The following is a 16056-nucleotide window of genomic DNA, read 5'->3' as shown; positions in this document are numbered from 1 at the left end:
TATCCTGCCTACAAACACGAGGGATGACAACTTAATGTACAACCTCCCTTTCACAGTCGGCTGATGCTGTTGGGGGTCTCCACTTCCTCATAAGTACTCCTGACTTTATATAATAACAAGTAGAAGCACCAGTTGACTCTTCCTCACTGCAAGCAGAGTTAGCAAGACCCTTCAACTCAGGGTCAGCAACCTGCAACTCAACCAACTCTTGACGAGACAAATTATCAACACTACGGGGTACTGCCTCATCTAGTGAGTGGTCAAAATTAGCAAGAAAAGTGTCAGCTAGGATAACATCATCATCATCATTATCCTCTAAGTCACCAGTAACATTAGACTTAGCCCTAGTGACAGCACATGCTGGGAACACATCAGGGACATTACAATCCTGGGCCGCAGCCACTGGCTCACTAGACAACTGAGGAGCTGGACACACTTGACTTCCACCAATATCATTTCCAAGTAAGAAAGTTACACCTGACATTGGGAGTGTCTCAACCAACCCAACCATAACGGAACCATTAACAAAACCAGACTCTAAATTCACTCTGCACAGAGGGACAGAGAAGTAATTATTCCCTACACCTTGTAAGATTACAGTTTCATCAGAGGATTTAACATTAGAGCCTAGAACACTGGTCAGCATAAGGGATTGGCAAGCACCTGTATCACGATATATTTTAACTTGTTTCCTGTCATTACTGCCCAGAGGACTGACAAAACCAGCAGACAGGAAATTAGCACATGAACTCTTGAGAGTGTCACCCAAGTTACTGCTCAAAAGAGGAGCTTCATCATGAGAATTTAAGTTACCCCTCAAAGCAGGTTCAGTTAACTCAGTTAAAGAATTCTGGGAACTCTCAAGAGTGGACACTAGACCAATTGACTGAATATTTAAAGACTCCTTTTTGTTCACATCACGCTGTCTCCTGAAACATCTCTCCGTAGTATGACCAAGCTTACTACAATAAGTACATTTACTTTTCTGAAATCTAGAGGTGAAGCTGGTATTTACTTCCTGAGAAATATCATCTTTATTCTCTTTCCTGTTACCTGTACTCTGAGTAGAGGCAACGTACTTACTCTCAGCTTTCCCTTTTTCTCTAGAATATCTCTTGTGAGTGAGAACATAATCATCAGCTAAAACTGCAGCATCAGACAAATTATCTATTCTTTTCTCATCAAGATATAGGCTTACATCTTTATAAATACACCTTTTGAAGTCCTCCAGCAAAATCATCTGCTTAAATTTACCAAAATAGGAATCCACATTCTTAGAATTTAACCACTGCTCTAACAGATCTTCTTTGATTTTTGCATACTCAACATTGGATAGCTTATCTTGCTTATAAGTTGTCCTAAATTTTACTCTATAGGCTTCAGGAACAAGCTCATAGGCCTTAAGAATCAAGCTCTTAACTACATCATAATTATCAGATTGATCCTGAGGCAAAGATGCATAAGTTACTTGAGCTTTACTGGTGAGAACAGTTTGGAGGAGTACTGGTCAATACTCTTTGGGCCAATTAAAACCTGTAGCTACCCTCTCAAACAACTGAAAATACTTTGTTAAATCAGATTCATTAAAAGGAGGGACAAGTTTAACATTTTTAGCCACATCAAAATCATCAGAGCTAGATGATCCAGTTCCACCTTGTTTCATGCGATACTTATGGTCCGCCTGAATCCTAGCTAGTTCAATTTGTGCCTGAGCCTGTATCTGTGCCTCCTGAATCCGAGCCTGAAATTCAGCCTCCTTAGCATTTGCTTGAAATTCAGCCTCCTTAACACGAGCTTCCTGCAGGGCTAGCTGTAACTTAGCTAATTCAATCTGCGTTTGCTCATTTCGAGGAGTTACATTAAACAAGCTTTCATTAAACATGCCAACAATTTTATCTTTAGAATGATGAGAGTGAACTGCAATTCCCAATTGTTGAGCAACAAGCTTAAGTTCATTCTTTGTTCTGTTTTCTACATCACACACTGTTTGCACATTTGACAAAAAATCTTTGGCTTCATCAAGTGTAGTAATAGAAGACATCATGAAAAAATCACAGTCACAAAATATCAAGCAATATCCTTATGATAATATCCTGAATATCCTGATATGAGGTCGCCAAATTTATGTTACGGAACAGAGAAAGATAATGTACACATTAAGTGAGAATACTAAGAGTCACTACTGTCCCGTAAAGTTCCAGGTTCAAAACAAAAGAGTTAGGTAAAATTACAAGTTAAAGTTTAATGCTCAAACTAACAACAAAATATTCAGGACTCATAAGGATAATGTAATGGCAAAAAACAGGTTAAATATATGGTTAACTGCAATAGCCTCTATTAACACGAAATTAGCATGAGTAAATTTATCTAAGTCAGCCCTGTTAAAATGAGATACCAGATAATACTCAGTGAATGCCAGATATATTATTACAGATAAAAAATATTATTAATGATGGCTGACAATAAGAACCTTACATATTTTACAAAAACTCTACTAGGCCTAAGAATCAACCTTATGCTACACAGTACAAGAAAAAATGCAACAACAGTTATACTCAAATTACACACAGCTGCTAGATGGTTGGAGACTTCCTGAGCACTCACAACAATAACAACTGTACAGGGGAGGACAGAGATGTGAACAAAATGAGGAGTAGATCTAAGTGGCAATAATGCAGAGACTGAGCTCATTATATAGGGGCCAGCAGAGCTTGATACAACTTGTAAGAAGGACGCGCAAATGAAGCCATAGGGGACAAAGAGCTGACAATCCTACTCTGAACAACAGAAAGGACGACTTACTCTACTATAACGGTAGAAGGGGGGAACTGAGGCAGAACACGCTCGTGATCAAACATGCAGCATACTGTGCATTAAAATTACACAAAGGATGATGAAATCATAGGCTATGTAACAACACACACACACACACACACACACACACACACACACACACACACACACACATACACACACACACACACACACACACACACACACACACATACACATACACACATACACACACACCGCTCGCTGGTGCAGTGGTAACGCTCTCGCCTAGCATCTGCTAAGACGGGGGTTTGCGCCTTGCTCGGGATGCGAAAAGGTTTCACTGACAAAGTGGGTGGTCACTGTCCTCCTTGAGCAAGAGGATGGGTGTGTGCGTGTGTGAAGGTCAAGGCTTTGCCCTTAGATCGGCCTATATGAGCTTTCAGCTCTCTTCCAGGAGGGTAAAATGCCGATGATTACAAAACCATCATGTGATCCTGACCGACCCGGTGAATTACATACACACACACACACACACACACACACACACACACACCGCTCGCTGGTGCAGTGGTAACGCTCTCGCTTGCCAACTGGTGGACGGGAGTTCGCGCCTCGCTCAGGTTGCGAAAAGTTTCACTGACGAAGTGGGTGGTTACTGTCCCCCTTGAGCAAGGGGACGGGTGTGTGCGTGTGTGAAGGTCACAGCCTTCCCCTTAGATCGGACAATATGAGCTCTCAGCTCCCTTCCGGGAGGGTAAAAGCTGACGATCACGACCATCAAGTGATCCTGAACGACCCGGTGAATTACACACACACATTTTTTTAAAACTAGTTCTGCCTTTGCTCACCCTCTGTCTCTCTGTGTCTTACCTACCTACCAACCTACCAACCTTTTTTTTTTTTTTTTTTTTTTTTTCAATTTTACGTCCAAGTATTGTCATAAAGATTTTGTAGTTACTTGTAGAGAAGTATATTTTAGACTTGTGGTCGAGCGGCTTTTATATCTTGTAGTAGTTTCCCCACCAGATGTCATTTAGTGACGGGAGAGGTAAAGAATAGTATGGGACTATTTTTATTTGTCTTGGAAATATTAAACAGGTATAATAGTATAAGTCCTGGGTAGCTACCTCCCTGTCTCGCTATCTCTCTCTCTGTTCTAAGGCTAATCTCCGTCTCGACCTCTCTCTAGGGTCGCTTGTCTCCTTCTAAACTCTCTTTCCTAACATCTCGTGTAGTAGGGTGTGTGTGTCACGTATGTTCCTCATGGCAACAGAACTTTCTCACGAGAGGACTGCTGACAGCTAACTGCATCATCTCCTTACTGGCCGCTGTCGTCAGCTTTCCTCCGTGTAAGCGTTTAGCGCTGCTCGCTTCTCGCAAACACAACACCTTCTCATCATTTGACTTCCTGCTTCTATCTGTCTCTCTATCTATCTATTTATTTATCTATCTATTATGTAGTCCTATATTTGCTCGGCCATGAAAAATGGCGTACCATCGACATTTAATAGTTATAATATATTAATACATACTACATACACATTATAATGAACTTATAAGCTAATTAAGTGAAATACATAATATTGTAAAGTAACATAATTGTATGAATATTGTATACATATATTATTCATAGTAAATAGTGATTATTCAGTAATATTACATTTTAAATAAGTTGAATACATATTGGAATAAATGCATTAAAGTAAATTATTTAACTGTAATACAGTATGTACTTGGGTTATTATAGTGAATTGCATACATGCAAGAATAAAAATAGTTTAAAATTAAGATTATTGTAAGAGTTATTAATATTTCATTCAAAGATAATGGTACTGGTTTGTCATATATGGGTCATTCTTCTTTGTGTTATTATTATTATTATTATTTTTATTTTTATTTTTTTTTTTTATATATAATTAATACTATATACAAAATATATACACTTCATTCAGGGTGGTTAACTGTGATGTTAACTCTCCCCCCACTAAACAATGACTCCAAATTAGCAATTCTTGCATGCATTCTGTGCATGGCCAACAGCAATACTGCAACCACAATGCAGATAATTATAAAGACAGAAGGTGCTTGGCTATACACATAATATGGGTTGAACATACTCAAACTCAAATCTTCCCAGGGCTTCATAGTTTCATTGATCAGCTGCATAGTTTCAAACTTAGGTGAAGTCAGCTTAATACTTGTGCTCATGTTTAAGTCCATATCAGGCAGTGGGTGGAAATGTTTGTGTGTATGGTTGATAATGGCGTAGTGATTGATGGTGGAAAAAGTAGACATGGATGGTGTAAATACCGCACAGTAGTCTGGTGCTATGTATAATCCTGAGGCTGATGTATGAGATGGTGGTATATCTGGACAGACTATGTAAACTGATGTGTTATGAGGGAAATAAAAAAACTGCGAGTGTCCAATGCGTTGATGGTGTACAAGTTTATCTGGAGCAAAAGTGAAGTTGCAATGATGATGAATATTGTTATTGCTGATGATAGCCATTTCACAAGGGACCGTATCAGTAGGCTGAAACGTGAAAATGTACGCAGGACAAAGATGAACAGCATGTAAGGATGTGCGGCACTTTCGCTCAATCGTTGACTCACTTGCGAAAGTGACAGTGTCTCGTCTCTTGGAGACCATGATGAGTTCGGTGTCTGTGTTGATGTTGATGATGACTAAAGTGTTGTTGTTTCTATAGGGGAAGGGGTGTATTTGGTATACTGTGAACAGGTCTTCCGTGATGAATGGTACATGAACTATCACTGATGTTGGTGTTAGTGTTGCTTCCAAGTACGGGTAATATTGCATAAATTCCCTACTGCGGAACAATGGCTTCAATTTATGTTTATGTATGCCTTGACTAACTATCTGACGTAGCTCATGAACTGGGAGTAAGTCATTTGTGATCTTGCCATCACCAGCATTCGAAATTCCTTGCATAAGTGCCCGGAAATGATCTCTAGTGTTCTCTAATTGTAGTAGAATCGTGTCAATATGTTCTGTGATGATGGAGAAGTGCTGGAAAAGGGTAACGTTACCCTCCAAGTCATTTATTTTATCTATACTCTCGAGAGCTACGTTTTCTGCTTGTTTCAGATTTTTCACAATTATTTTCATTGCCGAGTTCTGTCCTGTGATGAATTTATCTTGGTATGTTAGTACCTGAGCTATCTTATTAAATTTTTTGTTTATTTCTTTAAGGTCATCCTCTGTAGCCAATCCAAAGATGTTCCCAAGAATTGCGCCGCCCAGATCGAACAAACCGCGCTTTTGGCGAGTACGTGTGATGTTGTTCCTGTCGCTCAGCACCTCTGTTCCATAAGATGGGAGATCTTGGATCATGACGAGCATAGTTGACTTCGCCTGTTCTAGTTTCCATTTCGCTAACTTCACCATTTCATCCACTTCCTTGGTGATATGTGATTGTGAAACATAATTCCCTATCTTGAAGTCCAGAGTTCGCATCGGCGTCGCAAGTCTTTCTATATAAGTAGGTAAGTCATACAAGTAATCTAGACTTATTTCAGTACTCATGACGTCCTTGACGATTGTAGTCGTGGCCGTTGGAGCTATGAGGCATCCTTGTCGTACTATATGCTTGGGGTCTAGGTGCGCATATACCCTTACTATGTATAGGAGAATCCATAGCATAAGTCCCTTCATCGTAACCTACCGAAAAAAAAAATCTATTAATTTCCTATAAAGCTGTGGTTGATGATAGTGATGATGTGCGTTACGGTTGGCTGTTATTTCATTTATAGAAGGAGTTTAAATCGATATTTAATTCTCGTAAATGATGTACTGTAGATTTCATTGGAATAGTTGCACCTATGTTCGATTGTTTGGTATATGACCTTAATTTCTTTTTGTAATCATTGTTGTGTTCTTGCTTGGTTTCTTGAGGTACGTGCACCTGTTCGGTTGTATCCGAGGCTGAATAATTATGTGATAATTCCCTTGAAACTCGTTTTAAATGGTCAATATGAACTTGTTTTTCCTCGCCACTTGAAAGTGACTTAATTAAAACTTTGTTTGCCTTTATGTTAATTACTCTGTATGGGCCCTCAAATTTTGGGGATAATTTATTGTCTCTCGTATGAATGACTCCGTAAACAATGTCTCCTAAGCTGATAGGTGAATCTTTTGCCTTTTTGTTAAATGCCTCCGTCATTTCTTCCTTGGACATCGTTAATTGTTTTTGCACTCTTTTGTGAATGTCCTGGAATTCACGTAAACGGAGTTTAGAGTAATCATCGTAATTGTATATAGGCATGCTGTCACCTTCTAGGAGCTCATATGGTAATTTTTTATCTGTGCCATATATAATGAAATGTGGTGTGTCACCAATGGATTTATTTATAGACCCATTAATGGAGGCCTCTACTCTGGGAATCCAATCATCCCAGCTTGCATAATTTTCACTGAGAATGTGTCGTAGCACATCTAATACCTTTTTATTTTGTCTCTCTACCAACCCATTCGATGCTGGGTGATAGGCCAAAACGTTAACCTTTTTAATGTTGTATTGTTTACATATTTCTTGTAAGATCTCAGAATTAAATTCTCCTCCATTATCACTTATTAATACCTTTGGGGTAGTAAAGCGACATATTACATTATCTGTTATTGCCTTTGCTACTGTCTCTGCTGTCTTATCTTTAATTGGAGCTAAAATGACATAACGGGAAAAATGATCCGTTGCTACGAATAAGTATAGGTTATTATTGTATGATAATGGCATCTTGAGTAAATCAACAGCGACAACGTCCCATGGTTGATGTGGTACTGGGTAATTACCCATCGGTGCAGGTGTGATTGGGTATCCTTTGTGTTTCGCACATGATTCGCATCTGTCTATATGATTGTGTATATCTCTTCGTAATGAAGGCCAGTAATATAATAGCTGGGCTTGGTTGAATGTCTTATCCTTTCCAGGGTGTCCTGCATGTGGGCTGTCGTGTATCATTCGTAATACTTGGGGTATCATGTCATTAGGTACTACCAACTGGTTAGTATTTCTTTGGCGTTTTGGTTGTTTAGAGTTAATTTTGTATAATGTATTATTGACCATTGTGAATTGTTCAAGTGGGACATGCAGTTTGGGTAATTGTATGTCATCTCCACTTTCTAACTTGTATATTACTTTTGACCATACTGGGTCAAGTCTTTGTGCCTTTGCGATATCCTCGTGGTTTGGGATATTTCCTTTGAGATCTAACGCCGCGACCTGAATTGTGTTCGGGTTCCTAGATAATGCGTCAGCTACTATATTCATTTTACCTTGTATATAATGTATTTGTACATTGTAGTTTTCAACTGTACATTTCCATCTTGCTCTCCTCCCAGAAAGGAGTTTTTCTTTAAACATACCCACCAGTGGTTTATGGTCGGTGAATAAGTGGATTTCGTAACCATATACCAAATCTCGAAACTTTTGTAATGCAAAAATCACTGCAAGTGCCTCTAAGTCTGTAGTGCTATAATTTTTCTCCGCACCTCTTGTTTGTCTGCTGGCAAATGCAATTGGTTGATTCTTTCCTCTTTTATCTTCCTGCATCAGTACAGCCCCTAATCCTTTAACTGATGCGTCTGTACAAATAAGAAATGATTTCGTGTAATCTGGATATGCTAAACAAGGTGCATTCGTTAGTTTAATTTTTTAGATTGTTAAATGCCCTTTTTTGTTCTTCTTCCCATTGGAATACAGCATCTTTTTTGAGTAGTTGGAATAGAGGGAAGGCTATATGAGAGAACTGTGGTACGAAGGACCTATAGTACCCAGCCAGACCTAAAAATTGTCTAACTTCGTCAGTCGTAGTGGGTTCAGGAAAATCTCTCACTGCCTGTATTTTGTCATCAGTGGTGTGAATACCATCAGAACTTAATTTGTGGCCTAAGAAATTTATTTCCTTAAAGCAAAATTTGCATTTAGAAAGTTTAATTTTTAATCCAGCATCACTAAGCTTTTGTAAGAGTAAGTCTAATTTCCTGAGATGATCCTTAATATTCTTCGTTGCGATAATAATATCGTCAAGATAAACAAATATTCCTTGTCCTAAAATTCCGGACAATACGTAATTCATAAGACGCTGGAACGTACCGGGGGCTGTCCTCAGTCCCATTGGCATTCTTGTATATTGATAATGGCCTCTGTTTGTTGAAAAGGCAGTGTATTTACGTGACTCCTGAGATACCGGAATCTGATAGTATCCGTTTAGGAGATCGATGGTCGAGAATATATTATTCTCAGGACCAATATTCTGTAGAACATCACTTAGCAATGGCATGGGAAATCTGTCTGGGATGGTGTGATTATTTAGTTTACGGTAATCTACTACCGCACGCATTTCTCCATTTCTCTTGGGCACAAAGAAAAGGGGAGCGTTCCACGGAGAAACTGAAGGCTCAATAATTCCAAGCTTTAACATTTCATCGACATACTGATTTGCAAGTGTACGTTGGGAGTGTGGTATGCGATAAGCTGGTACGAAAATTGGTGGTGTTTCTGGGTGCACATTAATCATGTGATTAATCAAGTTAGTAGGCCTACACCCTAATTGTTCTCCGGGCAAGGCTACGGTGTCCCTGTGTGTTTCCAGCAGGGTTAACAAATCATTTTCTTCGTCAAATTCACCTGAGTGAATTAAATTCTCTTTTATTCTTTCTCTATCCGTAGATTTTATCTCACTTGTTACTCCACCAATATTTATTTCCTTCACAGGGGCTAAACATTTTTCAATATTAACTATGCAAGTTCCCTTCTTCAACTGAACTTCCCCATTCATGTGATTAATAATGAATATCTGAGTTAGCCCTTCGTCGTTCGTATGACATAATGCGTTTTCTACTGACAATCCTTTTACTTTACATAATTCTTCTAAGACAAGAACAGTACTATTCCGTAATTTGCTCTTTATGGTAACCTTCATGTATGAATTAGGTGGTATAACCAAATCATTAGTGAGATGGGCTGGAAAAATTGATAAATCAGTACTGTTATCTGGGTCACTAATTCTGGAGGATGGGGTTGCTGGTGTAAGTGGATCTATACACTCATCTGTTTGTGTATGTTTGTTAAAGCCTTTAATATTACCAATTCTTTTTGGCTCTCTTCTACCAATCGGTGAGGGCTCTGAAAGTATTTCCTCTATAAATTCATTATCAAAGTCTATTCCATTCATTTGTGGGAGTATAGTTATGTTCTCAGTTCTCATGGATCTTAAGCCCAGTAACATATGAGCTTTAATTGCTAAGTTTTCAATGATATAGAACAATGCAGAGAATGGTCTTGTAGTTTCTGTGAAACTGAGATTTAATCTTATCATACCTTTTACTGTAATCTCTTGACCATCTACTGTGTTTAATTCTAAATCAGCTTCATCCAGAAAAGTTACTTTCTTTTTATTTTTAAGAATTCTATTTAGTTCTTCATGTGTTATTAAGTTCACTGGAGAGCCTGTATCTAAAAATAAGGAAACGTTTTGATCCTCACATACAGCTGGTATCAAGATACACTCATTTCCCAACATGCCTCCTATGTGAAGTTTAACCTTGTTCTTTTTTACGTTTGTTCGTTTTTTGTCATGACTTGGTCTTCCCCGATTTGAACATAGACACAATTTTTTCTACTGTTTTGCAATCACTAGTCCAGTGCCCTTGGTATCTATGATGCCTACAGTAAGGACCAAACCCTTGTGTCTTTTGATTATCCTCTTTTGCCTTGATAAAGCATTCATACCTTGTGTGTCCTGGTTTTGCACAGTAATGACACAGAATGGACCTATCCCTTGACTGTGACCTACGAGGTGATTTCCCATAAAAAGTGTTGTTTATAGCGCGAGACCTGCTCGGGCTGCGCGAAAACTTATGAAACTGCCTGTAGGAAGGCGTGTGGGAACGAGGTCTAGGCGTCTTTGTCTGTTTGGGCTGCCTCATTTCAGGTCGCGATCGATTTTGTTCTCTGTTTGGGGTCGGTGTTGATGTTTTCACAGATGATACTGTCTCAGGTACCCTGATTCTACCAGAATGTGCATGTGTGTCGACCACACCTGCTTTTACTGCACTGCATCTCTACCTCGTTCATTAAGTCTAGTAAGCACATTCCAGGGATGTACGCGATTGTTTTGGCGATCTTAAGGGTTCTATCAGGTAATTTACACAAGGCAGCTACATAACCAATGATGTCCACGACGAGGTCTGGGGACATCTTTCCATCATCTGTTATCCACTTAGAATTCTCCAGAGTAGCTAATAGGGTTCTCTTGATTGTGGAGACATCAGCAGTTATTTCACTGAGCACATGGTTTGTAGTGTGCTCCCTTACAAGATCTACAATTTTATGTAATTCTGGAATTATACCTGGCAAGAAGTTCATACCTCCAGAAAATTTCTTCAGAAATTCAGTTTTAAATTCATCATATGTCCTAGCACGATGTAGCTTATCGGAGCGCAATAAATTGCTTGCTGGACATCTTTCCTGGCTTATGCAAGATGAAAAAATAGCAATTTTCTCTTGTTCATCTAGTATGTGGCGCTTGATGAACATTTGTTCGCACTGACTGATTAATGAAATGACATCAATGCGATCCTTGTCTGTGCCAGAGAATTTTGGGGCAGTCTTATCCTCGTGATACACAAAAACGTGAGGTGTGGTTTTTAGATCAGCAGTATTTGTTTCTTGATTCATATTTAATGATTGCCCTGTTAATTCAACTTGTACGAGTTTATCGTTATGTGAGGGAATGGTAGAATATGTATGACCGGACCGGTGAACCCTGTTAAGTATATTGGCATACGTATTTAAGGCAGCTGCGAAGTCGATACTCTCAACGTCTGAAGGGGTTTCCCACTCATCATCCGAAACTCCCGTATTTGTTTCCTTATCTATAACGTGTGGTGTGGGTTGTACAATGGGTGGGCTGTCTCTTAATTGTGAGTCTGATGTTGTGGCAGTTTGTGTGTCATCTGGTATTAACGTGGGTGGTTGCGAAAATATTCCTGTCATTAAGATATGATGTTATGAAATACGCCTCTTGTTTATTTATGTCCTAGCAAACTAGATGATTAAATAAGTTGAATATAGCTAATTTTAGCACTGAGAAGAAATGAGCAAGTATAATTTTACCCACTTGATACAGATCGTAGAGGTGTGTCGATACAAAAGTCGATCTCGGAAGAAAATACAGGTTTGATTGAAGATCTCTTGATAATTCTAGTGGTGTGTTGATGGACGATATTACTCAGGAAACTCCATGGCCTGGTATTTGTAGTGGTTAACGGCTGTCCCAGGCAAACCTCAACATAGAACGTCGAATTTCCAACTTAACTGTGAAAATAAGTGAATATGAGTAGGAGCTATGTGAATAATGAGTAATGAGTAGTGGGTGAGAAGTGCCTGGTGTCAGTCACACGTTGCTTGGCATGGCAGACTCGCGTTGTGATGTCATCTCAGCACATGGTGACGTCGGCTTCCCACTCTGGTAGCTGTGGTGAGTGAATGAGTAGCGATGAGTAACTTGAGTGAAGACGAGTGAGTAAGATGAGTTGTAAATCGTGTCTCACTCTTCGTTTGTTTGTTCCCTTTATTCTATGTGGAAGTTTTCTCTGTCCTTTTCTCTAGTGATTTATTCGTTGTGGGATGAAGACTGCCGCTACTTGTAGGTGCGTGTAGAAGATTATACAGACGACCTAGAGTTGTTAATTGTAGTTGATTGTAGATGGCTGTAGTTGATTGTAGATGGCTGTAGACTTTGTAGAACTGAAGCTAACCTTGTAGTCTCGGTTGCTTTTGTAGAAATTTGCTTTTAATTCGGAGACGATGTCCGCAGATTTGCTGGTTTGTCGTTAAGCTACTTGCAAGGCGTCGAGTGATCTCTTGACCTCTGCATCAGCGTAATGATCTGGGAGACGGAGGGGGCAGGAGCTGATATTGTTGGTTGTTGTCAATCTTGATATTTTGTAGGAATTTAATGTTGATTCGTAGACGAGGTTCGTATACGTTCGCTGCCACCAAATGTCATAAAGATTTTGTAGTTACTTGTAGAGAAGTATATTTTAGACTTGTGGTCGAGCGGCTTTTATATCTTGTAGTAGTTTCCCCACCAGATGTCATTTAGTGACGGGAGAGGTAAAGAATAGTATGGGACTATTTTTATTTGTCTTGGAAATATTAAACAGGTATAATAGTATAAGTCCTGGGTAGCTACCTCCCTGTCTCGCTATCTCTCTCTCTGTTCTAAGGCTAATCTCCGTCTCGACCTCTCTCTAGGGTCGCTTGTCTCCTTCTAAACTCTCTTTCCTAACATCTCGTGTAGTAGGGTGTGTGTGTCACGTATGTTCCTCATGGCAACAGAACTTTCTCACGAGAGGACTGCTGACAGCTAACTGCATCATCTCCTTACTGGCCGCTGTCGTCAGCTTTCCTCCGTGTAAGCGTTTAGCGCTGCTCGCTTCTCGCAAACACAACACCTTCTCATCATTTGACTTCCTGCTTCTATCTGTCTCTCTATCTATCTATTTATTTATCTATCTATTATGTAGTCCTATAGTATCTCACTTCTTACTTCCACTCTCTTCACGCTGTTCAGCATCGTCTTATACCTTTTCGTCGCTTCTCCCCTTCTCCTTCCGGCTCCTCGTTTATTCACCCATTTCTCACTCCTCCTTCCTCTGCTATCCCCCTCCCCCACACACACCCCTCTCCCTGTCTCCCTTCCTTTGACATTTCCCTTGTCTCTCCACCTCACCTCACTAACTTATTCCGAGTTTTACAGCTTCCTTATCCTTTGGTTTTCATTTTCTTTATTAAAACGATTACATGTTTCATAAACATTTGAGATCATCTTCCACACATTCTCTCTCTCTCTCTCTCTCTCTCTCTCTCTCTCTCTCTCTCTCTCTCTCTCTCTCTCTCTCTCTTACTCTCTTACTTCCCATCAATTCAATAACAATTCAGTAAGACAAGAATATTGATAAATGCATCTATTCAGTACAGCAGGACAATTTCTGGCTAAGTTCAAAAGTGCATTATTAAATCAAAAACAGAAAAGGCATTTCTGTCTCTTACTGTAGCTGTCAAGGCAGTGTGAAAATCCAGAGACCTGTACATTAACTATAAATCCACAGGAAATACAGGAGTTGCTTTCCTGCTGTACACACGGCCAGGCAGACGTGGTATAGTAATGTTATTCCAATCAATTACCAAATCTCTAATTACTTGTCTGTTACTGCTTCGTATCTGGCTATTTTATCACACTGCTGCTGAATGGCTAATCCTGAAAGTTACATTGAACTTTTTCAACAAAATGATAGGTTACTGAGACTTGAATGAATTGCCCAACTTTAAGTCACTAAGTCCACCATCTTTCTTCTGCTTCTTATCCTTAATACTCCTCTTCGTCTTTAGTTTGTATTCCTCTTTTTATGTAGTTTGCCTCACATTTCCCTGTCCGTTTCACCGATATGTTCATCCTTAAGCACTGTTTTTATTTCTTTTTTTCTACAGTGATATCTGCTTCTGTTAGTGTATAATTATCATTTTCATACGGAATGCGCATGTCTTTGCTCAAAATAACGTTCACAATTTCACTGCACATCTCTCCACATCCCAACATGCAGACTATATTACATGTTCCTGGCCCATCCATACTCGTGTCGTCACAGATGCATCCATACGTTTATCCCAAATACCGTAATTACTTCCTTACTGAACTTGCAAATCACTCACGACATTCCTACACAGATTCATCAGTAACATTTTCAGCATAATTTTCACATCTCATCATAAGCACTTCCATTCTTCATAATTTAGTGAATATATCGCCCAGATTATATCCACACTCAATATCGAACTATATATATCTGCTCTTGTACCCTTATCAGATTCCGCATACCCAACATCTTTACACACACACACACACACACACACACACACACAAACCGGGAACTTGTAACGATCCCTGACAACCCAAGTAACTTCTGCGGTCCCTGGACAAGTGGGCTGGTGGGGTGTGGTGAGTGCCGGGTCTGGGTACAAGCGATACAGACGACCACTTGAGTCTCCTTATGTCTTTATGGGATCCCTATGTCTCTAGGGGGGCCCTAAATAAAGTAAAAAACTATTAAATATATTTTACTCTCACGTGCATTAGCTCTGATCGAAATGTAGTGGAATGCTTTAAAAATAACACTGTAGCCAAGATAACAAATATTGAACGCTTACCAGGGCTTCAGTAATTGATGACCGTTATTTGTTTCTTTTCGCAAAGCAAGTGTCCTGCCAGTAATAAGACCATTATTTTACATAGTTTCATTTATAGGACCACTTTTTAAAATATGGGGTTTTCTAGATATTATTTTTTTAGTAATAAAAACTGCATTATTTTTTTCCTGTGCAGGATCTTGGACCTTCTTTTCTAGTACACGTAACCCTGACTTAAGAATTATTTATTTGTATTAATAATTTACCAACAGCATACTTTCTCTTAGTAGTAATGTGGGTAAGTGCAATAATTATTCGTGAGAATCAATATTACTGAACTGCTTGCATGAGTTTAAGCACTGAATGTGGTGTGGTGCGATGTAGTGCCATGCAGTGAAGTGCAATGATTTGTTGTCACGTAATGTGATGCCATGTGATGCAGTAGTGTTGCGTGGTGTGGCCGTTGTAATATTGCTGGTGTCCGGCATCAACTACATAAATGTCGTTTTATAGCAACACTGTTTCCCGACTTACCCGCCACAGAGTGCAATGTCTATGTGCAAAACAGATATTCACAGCAAACCGGATACCTGATCGTCCCGTTTACCGTCATTATTACCAATTTCCAGTTTCATCGCAAAAGAACTTTCCTCATAATTAACTGCCATGAGATACGGTTCTGTCTTTAGCATCAGTAAAATTCAGCAATATATTTCTTTAAACCAGCTATGAGTACATCGTGAGATCTAAATCAAGTATTTAAGGCATCTGAAAAAAATTAGCAAATAAACCAGTAGCGTACGTCAAAAACCTACTCGTAAAGTTGTACTCGCAGAGGAGTCTTCAAACATGCAAGTGCGTGCAAAATGCAAACTGTTTCCCATACGGACATACCACTTTATTTTTGCCACAGACTTTCAAATAAGGCAAAGGCATTTTATATAAGTGGCTTATTGAACATTACTCTGCGATGTATGACTTTGAGGTTAGGTGGATATACACAGTCTCCTGGTTATTTTCCACACTTCAAACTTGACCAATATTTTGAGCACACTTGTGCATTTACTATA

The sequence above is a fragment of the Coenobita brevimanus genome, chromosome 6, assembly GCF_032717465.1.
Source record: "Coenobita brevimanus isolate Jiangsu-jjx chromosome 6, ASM3271746v2, whole genome shotgun sequence".
In the NCBI taxonomy this organism is placed as follows: Eukaryota; Metazoa; Arthropoda; class Malacostraca; order Decapoda; family Coenobitidae; genus Coenobita; species Coenobita brevimanus.
This window is presented reverse-complemented; position numbering follows the sequence as displayed.